This window comes from Haliotis cracherodii, unplaced genomic scaffold, assembly GCF_022045235.1.
Source record: "Haliotis cracherodii isolate W230 unplaced genomic scaffold, xgHalCrac1.p SCAF_3, whole genome shotgun sequence".
NCBI classification, from domain to species: domain Eukaryota; kingdom Metazoa; phylum Mollusca; class Gastropoda; order Lepetellida; family Haliotidae; genus Haliotis; species Haliotis cracherodii.
The window spans coordinates 45,019,861-45,032,469 of record NW_027266286.1 but is presented as its reverse complement, the minus strand read 5'-3'; the positions used below and the strand labels follow the sequence as shown (position 1 = coordinate 45,032,469).

Here is a 12,609-nt window from a genome sequence, read left to right as displayed (position 1 = left end):
TTCCCTCCCCATGCAGAAAGATTCCTTCCCAATGCTGAAGATTCCCTTTCCATTCTAAATTATTCTCTCCCCATGCTGAAGGATTCCCTCCCAATTCTAAAGGATTCCCTCCCAATTCTAAAGGATTCCCTCCTCATTCTAAAGGATTTCCTCCCCATGCAGAAAGATTCTCTCCGAATGCTGAAGGATTCCCTCCCCATGTTGAAAGATTCCCTCCCAATGCTGAAGGATTCCCTCCCATGTTGAAAGATTCCCTCCTAATGCTGAAGGATTCCCTCCCAATGCTGAAGGATTCCCTCCCACTGCTGAAGGATTCCCTTCCCATGTTGAAAGATACACTGCCCATGCACAAGGATTCCTCCCCATGCTGTAGGATTCTCCACTCATGTTCAAGGATTCCCTCTCCATGTTGAAGGATATACTGCCCATGCTGAAGGATTTCTCATGCTGAAGGATACCCTATCCATGATTAAGGACACCCTATCCATGATAAAGGACATCCTATCCATGATTAAGGACACCCTATCCATGATTAAGGACACCCTATCCATGATTAAGGACATCCTATCCATGATTAAGGACACCCTATCCATGATTAAGGACACCCTGTCCATGATTAAGGACACCCTATCCATGATAAAGGACACCCTATCCATGATTAAGGACACCCTGTCCATGATAAAGGACACCCTATCCATGATTAAGGACACCCTATCCATGAAAAAGGACATCCTATCCATGATCAAGGACAGCCTGTCCATGATAAAGGACATCCTATCCATGATAAAGGACATCCTATCCATGATTAAGGACATCCTATCCATGATTAAGGATACCCTATCCATAATTAAGGACACCTTATCCATGATAAAGGACCACCTATCCATGATTAAGGACACCCTGTCCATGATAAAGGACATCCTATCCATGATCAAGGACACCCTATCCATGATTAAGGACACCCTATCCATGATAAAGGACATCCTATCCATGATTAAGGACACCCTATCCATGATAAAGGACATCCTATCCATTATTAAGGACATCCTATCCATGATTAAGGACATCCTATCCATGATTAAAGCCATCTTCTCCATGACTAAGAACACCATGATTTCATCTTCCTGTGCATGTCCCTTTAAAAGAAGTTACAATTATCAATTAAATTCAACACTTTTTTGGTTACCCCTGGTCATGAAATGAATTGGAATCAAGGATGTTGGCTGCTGCTGAGGAATAATTGGCCAAAATCATTGCACATCGAATTTGATCCAAAACAGAGACAAAACATGAGCAGGCACGCTGTCTGCAATTTTGACAGTCATGCAGTGCCATACAACACGGATGAAGGGTTGAAATAAATAAATATCAATTTGTATTCCGAATAATAACTGACTGAATATTAATAATAGAGCTCAACTTTCTACCAAAATTGAGAAATTATAGCAGAAATGTTTGGACTACTTTTATTCTTGCATAAAGAATTCAAGCAAAACACAATATCTGCTCAATCATCTGTTGGAATCACGTATTAATCCGACCACTATTTTCAATACTGCTATTAGTAAGATTGTCATATTTGGAACCCACATTTCGTTCATTGACATGGCTAGAAAATGTCAATTTTACATGATCTGCCAATCACCAAACTTTATACGACACCCCACCAATCGGATTGGTCATGACCTTGACATTTGCAGCACTCTTCATCCATCTTCTGAGCAAATGTCAGAAGTACATTCCAAGGTGCGCAGACATGGACAAGAGCAGGAACATTAGCTCTACAGCTTAGTGGAAACCAAGAGAGGTCCTACATGAAGACCATATCATGCCATGTCACATAATCCCACAGTTCATCAAGCAGGAAGCCTTGGTAGCAGTCAGGTCTGCAGACACAAGTTCAACCTCTGCAAGTCCCTCTATAATTTGTACAAAGCATAATCTGATTTTTTTCCCCCCGAGTCAGCCTTAAGCATACGGTTGGAAACAGGTTCCTTAGGGCAGCAGTTCAATCCCAGTTCAATCAAGTCCTGATCAAAGAATTTATAGCTCATCATTTTAAGTATAACCATTGGCGCTTCTGGCTATGGAGAGAAACTTGCTGCATGTGGTCATAATAATCCTTAAACCATTCATTGCAAAAATCCAATTTTTGTCTCATTCTGAATTATTACTTTATCACGTACGTAATACTCCGTCTTTCTACGCACAATACTAATTCCTGTCTCGACTGCTAATTTGGGCCAATTTCTCCAAACGATACAATTTGGGGCAAGCCTGACCTATGAAAAGCTGGCAATTTGTCAGTTTGATAGACGTGCATCCCAGAACTAGTAATTTTTCCTTTTAATGATTCCATATACACAACTATAGGCATGTCCAAGGGACACACATCCTAGACCTATTAATGGTTTATTTGTGGTATGTTCATGACAATGCATTGAAAATAGTCATAAAGACTTAGTGAGAAGACAGGGAATTTATTTCCTTGATTACAGCCCTGACACTGCAGCCAGGTTGAAGGATTCTCTCAGCCTAAAGCAGTAATTCTCCAATGTTGTCAGCTAAAGAAACCCAAGTCATTAACGCAGGCATAATATAGACAAATGATATATAGATCTGTCTGGAAAAAACAAGCACTTTAGGCTTGGAGATACCTGAAAGCACACTGATGGGTAAAAACTGCCGTAATGATCTGCCTGTTTTGTAAGCTGATTACCAAAAAGAATGCTAGCTGTTGTCTCTACAACAAGATTCCGGGGTGGAATAGGTCTTCAGCAGCCCATACTTGCCCGAAAAAGGTGACTATGCTTGTCGTAAGAGGCGACTAACGGGATCAGGTGGTCAGGTTCGCTGACTTGGTTGATACATGTCATCGATCCCAATTGCGTGGATTGATGCACATGATGTCATGGATTGTCTGGTCCAGACTCTATTATTTACAGACTGCCGGCATATAGCTGGAATATTGGTGATTGCGGCGTTAAACAACAAACAAACAAACTCTACCACAAGAGTAAATATATCCTGCTACAGCTGATGATGCAGTTGCACTGTTCTTCAAAAGTGCAAAAAGTTATCCTATGAGAGTCCAAGATAAATACTGCAGGAAAGTTAGTAAAATTCTGCAGTAAAAACATAACCATTTACCCCTATAATATTAATACAAACTCATTTTTTTCCTTAATAATTTTAATCTCTTGAACTAGACATTTAAGGATTGGTTTAACATGTGAACTTTATGTAATCATAATACCACAAAAACTTTCAAAAGTGAGAATTATTTATTTCAAAATTTGTTTTATAGTAGAAATCATATTTTGTATGTTTGAATCGCGTGTTAAATGTTTGGGCATCATTTAGGTGCAAAACTTTTATAGAAAAGCTTGAAAATAAGTGAATTGTTCAATAAAAGAGACAAATTTTGTGATATTTCTGCAATTCTAATCAAATCTTTCCCCAATCGAGGAATCACATACATCGTCTGGGACTGCTATACCAAACGACTAATCCCGGTCTACTTCCTACCATCATCTGTGTCACATTGATAGCCCAGAGTCCACACATCAGTAGGTCTAGTGTCTATAACATTGTTGGGACGAAACTAAAATCCCAACTACACCATACTGCCAGTGAGCTTAAATCGTGTATGCACAGCTCTCTCATTTGACTTGTGATCAACGTCTTGTTTAAACAGCTTGTCATACAGTCAGCTGCTGACATGCCATCAACAGCTCCCCAGACAATCAGCATCAGATACATGATACATCCCCAGTCAGAGGGGATGAGCTACACTAGGAGTCAACTGTCAGAAATTGTATTAGTAATTGCAGACTGACTACCTCACCTCTAATCATCTAATCTCAATTCTCTCCACAGAAGCTCCCCAAGAGCTCAAGACATGACAAGAAACAACAGATCTATTCAAATGTCAAAGCTATCTCTAAGACAATAAAAACATCAATTCCAATCGCTGAATGTCAACTTTTCCGCGCCACTTTCTTTGATGCAGGGTGAAATGTGGCGGTTGATGAAAAAATCTTCTAGATGGTGGTGTAATGTTGTATAAATTGTTGCACAACGACAACCAGATAAAAGGTCTGAGGAGATCCCCAACACGCCCATCAGGGTTTTATTGACAGAATAGTTTCTCGTTACCCTACACAATTGCATTAAATTCATCAAGTTTCAACGTCTTATATTGCATAAGGCCAGTATCAATTCATTATCAGATTATCATCCCCGATGCTTCCTTCCTCATAACCTATCCTCACCTCATTCAGTTTTTAGATGGCATGGTCACACAATTTCAAGCAAATGTCTGCAAAATTGACAACTTCCTTCATTATTACCCCATTTTGTTATGTAATCAGAAAATAAAACCAAACTCCCTCATTTATTTTCACAAGTAAAATGAATAATAATCTCATAAAATATTTATAAAAGGACATCAAATTCCACGTATGTAGAGGCCTTTCAGTTACAATATTTCCTTGGTACTCAACAAAATCACACTGAATTCATCAACACACATTCCAATACATCCCACAAGGCATTAAGAATCTGTTGAAGCAGCTTCTTTGATATTAGGTATGCTAATAGGGGGTAGGGCCAGGAGTGTTGTGGGAGGTTTGGTCCTGGGGGTGGTGTTTGGGGTAGGGCCAGGAGTGTTGTGGGAGGTTTGGTCCTAGGGGTGGTGTTTGGGGTAGAGCCAGTAGTGTTGTGGGAGGTTTGGTCCTAGGGGTGGTGTTTGGGGTAGAGCCAGGAGTGTTGTGGGAGGTTTGGTCCTGGGGGTGGTGTTTGGGGTAGAGCCAGGAGTGTTGTGGGAGGTTTGGTCCTGGGGGTGGTGTTTGGGGTAGAGCCAGGAGTGTTGTGGGAGGTTTGGTCCTAGGGGTGGTGTTTGGGGTAGAGCCAGGAGTGTCGTGGGAGGTTTGGTCCTGGGGGTGGTGTTTGGGGTAGAGCCAGGAGTGTCGTGGGAGGTTTGGTCCTGGGGGTGGTGTTTGGGGTAGAGCCAGGAGTGTCGTGGGAGGTTTGGTCCTGGGGGTGGTGTTTGGGGTAGAGCCAGGAGTGTCGTGGGAGGTTTGGTCCTTGGGGTGGTGTTTGGACCTCCCACTACACTACTTGCCCTACCCAAACACCACCCCCAGGACCAAACTTCCCACAACACTACTTTCCCTACCCCAAACACCACCCCCAGGACCAAACTTCCCACAACACTACTTTCCCTACCCCAAACACCACCCCCAGGACCAAACCTCCACAACACTACTAGCTCTACCCCAAACACAACCCCCAGGACCAAACCTCCCACAACACTACTTTCCCTACCCCAAACACAACCCCCAGGACCAAACCTCCACAACACTACTTGCCCTACCCAAACATCACCCCCAGGACAAAACCTCCACAACACTACTTTCCCTACCCCAAACACCACCCCCAGGACCAAACTTCCCACAACACTACTTTCCCTACCCCAAACACCACCCCCAGGACCAAACTTCCCACAACACAACTTTCCCTACCCCAAAAACAACCCCCAGGACCAAACCTCCCACAACACTACTTTCCCTACCCCAAACACTACCCCAGGACCAAACCTTCCACAACACTACTTGCCCTACCCCAAACACAACCCCCAGGACCAAACCTCCACAACACTACTTGCCCTACCCCAAACACAACCCCCAGGACCAAACCTCCACAACACTACTTGCCCTACCCCAAACACAACCCCCAGGACCAAACCTCCACAACACTACTTGCCCTATCCCAAACACCACCCCCAGGACCACATGTTTGCCTACAACAAATCCACATTAAGTCAAGCCAGCAAACATTTATTTCAAGCTTTTCTGTCAAACAAGACACTGTATCATCACCAAATATTTATCAACCTACCAGAAAGTATTCTTTTCATTAAACATATCTTTCACTTCCGATGACCCCCTATTAAACAATTTACAGGTACAGGGAAAGGAACAGAAATATTTTAGTCTGAGATATAACCTACGGGTCACAGGAGGCAAACTGGCCTCCTGATCATGCTCTCAGTCAGCTGAAACTGGAAATGAAATAGCAGAAAATCCATACTTCAAGCAAAGGCAATATAATCACAAGAAATATGCTCTCCTATGTAACGAGGGGGACTCCTGTGTTGTCCTCAACACGAGCATCCACGCCATACAGGTTATTGAGGAAAGAGAGGAAATATTTTCGTAACGGTTGACAAACCCAAATCAATATCTAACACTGGCTGATCAATCACTGAGTTACGATAAGTCTAAGTCCAATGAAAACAAATGGGAAAATCCATATCGAGCCAATGGAATACACACAAGTGGTAGCAGTGAGATCCCAAAACATATTGGTAAGGTTGCGTGCTTGGCGCCATTTCGCTTGAAAGTGAGTGGCAGAAAATCACAGAGTTTTTTTTACATTAGTACAAAAGCATATACAAAAATGAACTTGTGAATGCTTAGTGTCAATCTGTCATAAACCAATAAAAAATCACTGCATGTCACGACATGAAGTAAGATGTGATTGAACCATCACAATCAATTTTCTTCTGCCTCTTGAAATATAAAAAAATGTTCTAAAACATCATGAGAAAACATCAATAATATTTCATGAAGTCACAAAGATTTTCATCCTATCAACACATAATTCAAACATTAACAAATTTCTCATGGATCATTAACATCACTTGATGGAAGCAGTAGTCAATGAAAGCAAAATAACTTTCTTAATGGTTTGTTAATTCACTTTTTGTAACATAACCATTGACCTGTATGATGTGTGTAGGAAAGCATAATAATTTTCTTATAATTCTTTCAATTATATTTTGTGACATGATTTCTATTAATTTGCACGATCCTATTATGGGCTAATACCTTCCATATTTTGTAATCAATTAGGCCCACATATAAAAATGATTCAACAAGATGTGTTTGAGATGTTAAACTTAGCATAATTATAATTTATACAAATATAGTACCATAAGGTTCTGTTGTTCACCTAGATAGAATGAGATTACTTCAAACACGTTGGTTCAAATTTAAGACAGCTTGAAAGCTTAACTATGGTTTTCTGATGATTTTAGCAACATTCCAGTAATATCAACCCAAGGGGACCAGAAAAGCAGCATTAGAATAGGCACTAGTCCTGTAGTCCTTGCCAAACTGTCCAATAGTTAAGGTATCATAAGGACTTGTAGAAATTTGTCGTTTTAAAGATTTTTATATGTTATCATTATAAGTACTAGTGGACTAAATTGTTAGTGTCTACCATTGAAAAGGTATACACCAATTGTATGAGGTGTCGAACCTGGGCCTTAAGAATGTCGAGTGACTGCCTTACTACTACGCTAGTCCACTACCATGGCAGTTTGAAGATATACACAAGCAAAATCCTAACATTAACACAATCATCAATGTTTCATTTCAGACACCCCGCCGTGTTGATGATAGAAAAAAAATCAACATAATGATATCGCCTTTTTAAGGCAACATGGGTCCATTCATTAAGAATACTTTCATATCACATTTCTGTCTCGCAATACTTATATAATGAGAACATGGACAATGCATACTATAATGTTGTCTGTTGCCAAGCTGACACCTTGAAATAGCCACTGTGTGTACCACCATTTAACAATCACATCATCATTGGGTGATAAACACAAACCACAATCTCACTGACAATGAGATATCAAATGAGCCATTAGATACCAAAGTCAACAGAGAGGAATCGGGTACATAAAAAATAATGAACTCATCATTTTGTTTACCAAAAGTGATTTACTGCACACTAAATTCATTATCAACAGCCGTGTACTTGCTTGACCTGAGATATATTATACAGCAAGTAGAACTCTAACAAACCTGGTGTTTGAACATATGCAAAACTATAAACAGGCTTTTAACATTTGAGAAAATTCAAGATCCATGACAGGATGGATGTTTTATAGTAACTACTATAATTTTGCAACATGACTTATATATACACAACTATGGTATTCACATATCAGTATCCCCAAATACTTGACACAGTGATATTCAATTCCAACACACATCTCAAAGCTACTGGGTCAGTTGGGTCAGTGCCAAAAAGGCCACATCACATATATCACATCATACAGTCAGATCCATCCCAATCTTGCAATGTAACCATGTCCAACATACAGGACCACAAAGTCAGTCACATCCATCCCAATCTTGCAATGTAACCATGTCCAACACACAGGACCACAAAGTCAGTCACATCCATCCCAATCTTGCAATGTAACCATGTCCAACATACAGGACCACAAAGTCAGTCACATCCATCCCAATCTTGCAATGTAACCATGTCCAACATACAGGACGACAATGTCAGTCAGATCCATCCAAATCTTGCAATGTAACCATGTCCAACATACAGGACCACAGGGTCAGTCACATCCATTCCAATCTTGCAATGTAACCATGTCCAACATACAGGCCCACAAAGTCGGTCACATCCATCCCAATCTTGCAATGTAACCATGTCCAACATACAGGACCACAAAGTCAGTCACATCCATCCCAATCTTGCAATGTAACCATGTCCAACATACAGGACCACAAAGTCAGTCACATCCATCCCAATCTTGCAATGTAACCATGTCCAACATACAGGACCACAAAGTCAGTCACATCCATCACAATCTTGCAATGTAACCATGTCCAACACACAGGACCACAAAGTCAGTCAGATCCATCCCAATCTTGCAATGCAACCATGTCCAACACACAGGACCACAAAGTCAGTCAGATCCATCCCAATCTTGCAACGTAACCATGTCCAACATACAGGACCACGAGGTCAGTCACATCCATCACAATCTTGCAATGTAACCATGTCCAACATACAGGACCACAAAGTCAGTCACATCCATCCCAATCTTGCAATGTAACCATGTCCAACATACAGGACCACGCGGTCAGTCACATCCATCCCAATCTTGCAATGTAACCATGCAACACATACAGGACCACGAGGTCAGTCACATCCATCCCAATCTTGCAATGTAACCATGTCCAACATACAGGACCACAAGGTCAGTCAGATCCATCACAATCTTGCAATGTAACCATGTCCAACATACAGGACCACGAGGTCAGTCACATCCATCCCAATCTTGCAATGTAACCATGTCCAACATACAGGACCACAAAGTCAGTCAGATCCATCAGTAATTCACTCAAACGCCAAAACAATGACAGACCAGCAACATGTCAGTTGACTAAATATTCAAACAAGCGGCCATCTGCTGGCATCACTGACTCCAGGACATGGTGGAAGACATATCACCATCATAACTATCCCCCAAATATATACCCACTAACTTCACCATTCTGTGAACACCTTTCACACAAAAAAATGAGCTCACATTAACACTGTAAAACAGAACTTACCAACATGTAATGGTCAATGATTCATTAATGGAAAACCTATATTTCCAAAATTGTTCCCATCAACATAACCCACGGTTCAATACATGATGATCCTTGTCTAGACACTGCCATGGCAACTATCTCATTTATCCACAGATCAAAACGAGTTTACAATGTTAATATTTGTTGTTAAGACAATATTCTCTGGATAACTCACACAAATGAGCCATCCTAGAGAGACATAATGAGGGCCATTGGATAGAAACTGAATATTTCTTCGATTTCTTTCTCCCAGGCCTCATTTCTTATGGGCCTTTTACATCTCCTTACAGGTAGTACAGATTACCCTAATCTTCCATTAATCAACCACATGTGCACTTGGTCCCATTGTGTGTGTACTTGTAATATGACTTATAAATGGCACATGACATACAGACATTTTGTAATACAATTTTTTGTCATGCCAAACTATCCTATGTCCTTGTTTTATGGAGCAGTCTACCATAATTTGGGCAAAAAATAAATTCAAAATTATGTTTGATTGAAAATATGCTTTTTGTTTGTCTTTCATATTTGAAAGACATTACTGGTAACCTAAAATCAATACTGACAACACTGCCTTAATCATTATTATAACAATTTCTACAAAATGTACTTTGGGAATATAAACAATGTATGGTCTTTTAATCTGTTATTAATTACTGTTACAAATATAGTTATGCAAAAAATGAATATAAGAATATTTCAAAGAAATAATCAATTTGGTGAAACTATATCAATTGCTATGAACAAAAAACAAATGTTTTTGACTATGTATCTTGATATCTTTAGCAAAAAGTTAAGCACAAGGTGATTTCAATTATTTGAGAACAAATTTCATGAGCAAAGAATTACTTGAGAAAAAATCTTATATTTCTTTGAAATATTACCAGTTCACTGTCAACTCTGTTAGATATCAAATTTTTATACAATACACTTAGACTTAAAGTAGCTCCTCAAACAAATTAAGAAAGTTGAAAACTTTCACTGTAAGCAATTGCAGTGAACAATTCGGACACTTGGTAGGCACACTAAATACAAAATCAAGACCATTTTTCTTTCCTTTCATCAAAAAGACAATCTATCATTGTTGATAGGTGCAATTTCTCAAAGACCAGAGCCTAAATTGCACTAAAAGACCATTCCACCCCCAGATTTAATGGCAGGAACAACAGTTTTTTCCCATACTCTAAATGTCACCCGCAAATGTAGACAACTGTTCTGAGCCTTCCAGAGCCAAGAATATCGTCTGTCTGTAAAGGAATTACCTCTGTAACAAGATATTGCTGGACATGTAACAAGAGCAGGATGACAAGGTGTTTTTATCAAGACAAATTCCTCACTTGTTCCAAACCAGAATCCCAAGTTGATGGTGAATGGATTATTTTTATTGATATCTTTTATGTTCATGTCTTTTTTCTATCTAAAAATAAAATACGAAATGATTTATAATCCTCCTAACCTACTAAGTAATAAAAAAACCTACTCCAGCCTTCTGTCCCCAGATTCGATGTTTTATTTCAGAACTTGAGAGTGCCAATTCCCTGTAATGGAATTCTGATCAAAAGGGTCCAGTGAAAGGTCTCAAGAATCAGTACTTCAAAACACACATCTACAGTTTGGCAGCTTCCTTTGGCACTTTTTAGCACCAAAAGTCCAAGTTTTCTTTTTTATTTAATGTCTATTGAGAGTATAAGCATCTTGAGTACCGAAATATAAAACCATCATTGCAGAATTGGGAGCTGTTATGCCTTTAATTCAAGCTTCTAAACGATGATTGGGTGAAATAGTAAGGCTTTAAGGATCACTCTTTGCCTCCATGTGACACCGAAGCAGATTCTGATGACCATATGGCACTTTTTCAGATCACTCCTCATCAAATCAGCATCTTCAGTACTTCTTCACATTGCAGACAGAGAACTCAAAGGCTTTGAAGGTGTCCCTGTGTACAAATTAAAACCTGGGATGGTTTGAGAAATCAATACAGCACCAGCAGGCGCCATTGTCCACTAAGGTGACACATCTGTACTGGACTCTGCAGATAATGGTAGATGACCGGCACCATCTCACCAGGGACGCAGACACTGGATCCAAATGGCCAGGTTTCGGAGTTGATAGATTATGCCACATATAAAAGAAAGCTACAATTTGTAGAATGTAAGCCACAACATGGCTATTTCAGCATGATAAGGACCCTCTGAACATTTTATTGATGGCATCCATGTCCTAATTGCACCTTGACTCCTGATACTTGTGATGGATAGGCACCAAGCGCAAGTTCTGACACAGGTTAAACCAAGTTCTTCACCAAGATGCTATGATCTTTCATGATCATCATGATGCTACTAATGACACTGTTTGGTTTGATTCCAGAGTATTGTCTTGTAGTAATACTGTTATTATGCTCATAATGTATCAATGACCAATTGACAGAAGCATCAGTACATGTAAAACATATGACGAGGATGACAACCCAATTTTAACAAATGCTTTTGAAGATATGAAATGGGTCAATAAACATATACTGACAGGCAAGTTATGCCATGAATCACAGCACAGGGCCTGTTCATCTGACACTGGAACCCAAAGAGATGGAGATCCCCTGACACCCAGATGTCTTTCATGCACAGAGGCTTGCATTAGCAAATGACTACAGTGAGCGAACTTTATATTCCTGGGAGAATTTGTTGACATGGTTCATAACAAACTCGCAAACATCGGTGAAATAATGTGTTTGGGTCACAGGTCTGGAAGATCAAGACAGACTATTTTGGGCCAGGAATCACGGATTTGCATAATGTTACCATTACTGAAGAAATGTATGAATTACATCAAGTCTGTGGTCCTTGGGATTGATATTATGTACAGGGTCTACATAAACACTGAAGATCAATCAGTTCCAAACATTCCCGAATCTAATAAAAGAAATCATGATATATGAGCTTATTGGTGTAAACTTTGGCTACACTTTCTAATTTTTGGGTTTTCATATTATTTCCTAACAAATTTACAACATTTGAAAGGTAAAAATTGAAATGATTTTCTTTCTGTAAATCTTGATACTTTTTATATCATATGTCAATATTTTAGTTTTGTTTGTCAGGTGGAGCAAAACAAATAGCAATAAAACTGTTCTTAAAGTAACAAGAGCATA

The 12,609-nt window shown here is 39.7% G+C and overlaps 1 protein-coding gene across 8 annotated transcripts in view; it reads right to left on the bottom strand.

Annotated features, from left to right (window-relative positions):
- Positions 1 to 12,609, bottom strand: part of LOC139473564 (synaptotagmin-7-like) — a 422,936-nt gene that overhangs the window by 84,317 nt on the left and 326,010 nt on the right. The window lies entirely within an intron of this gene.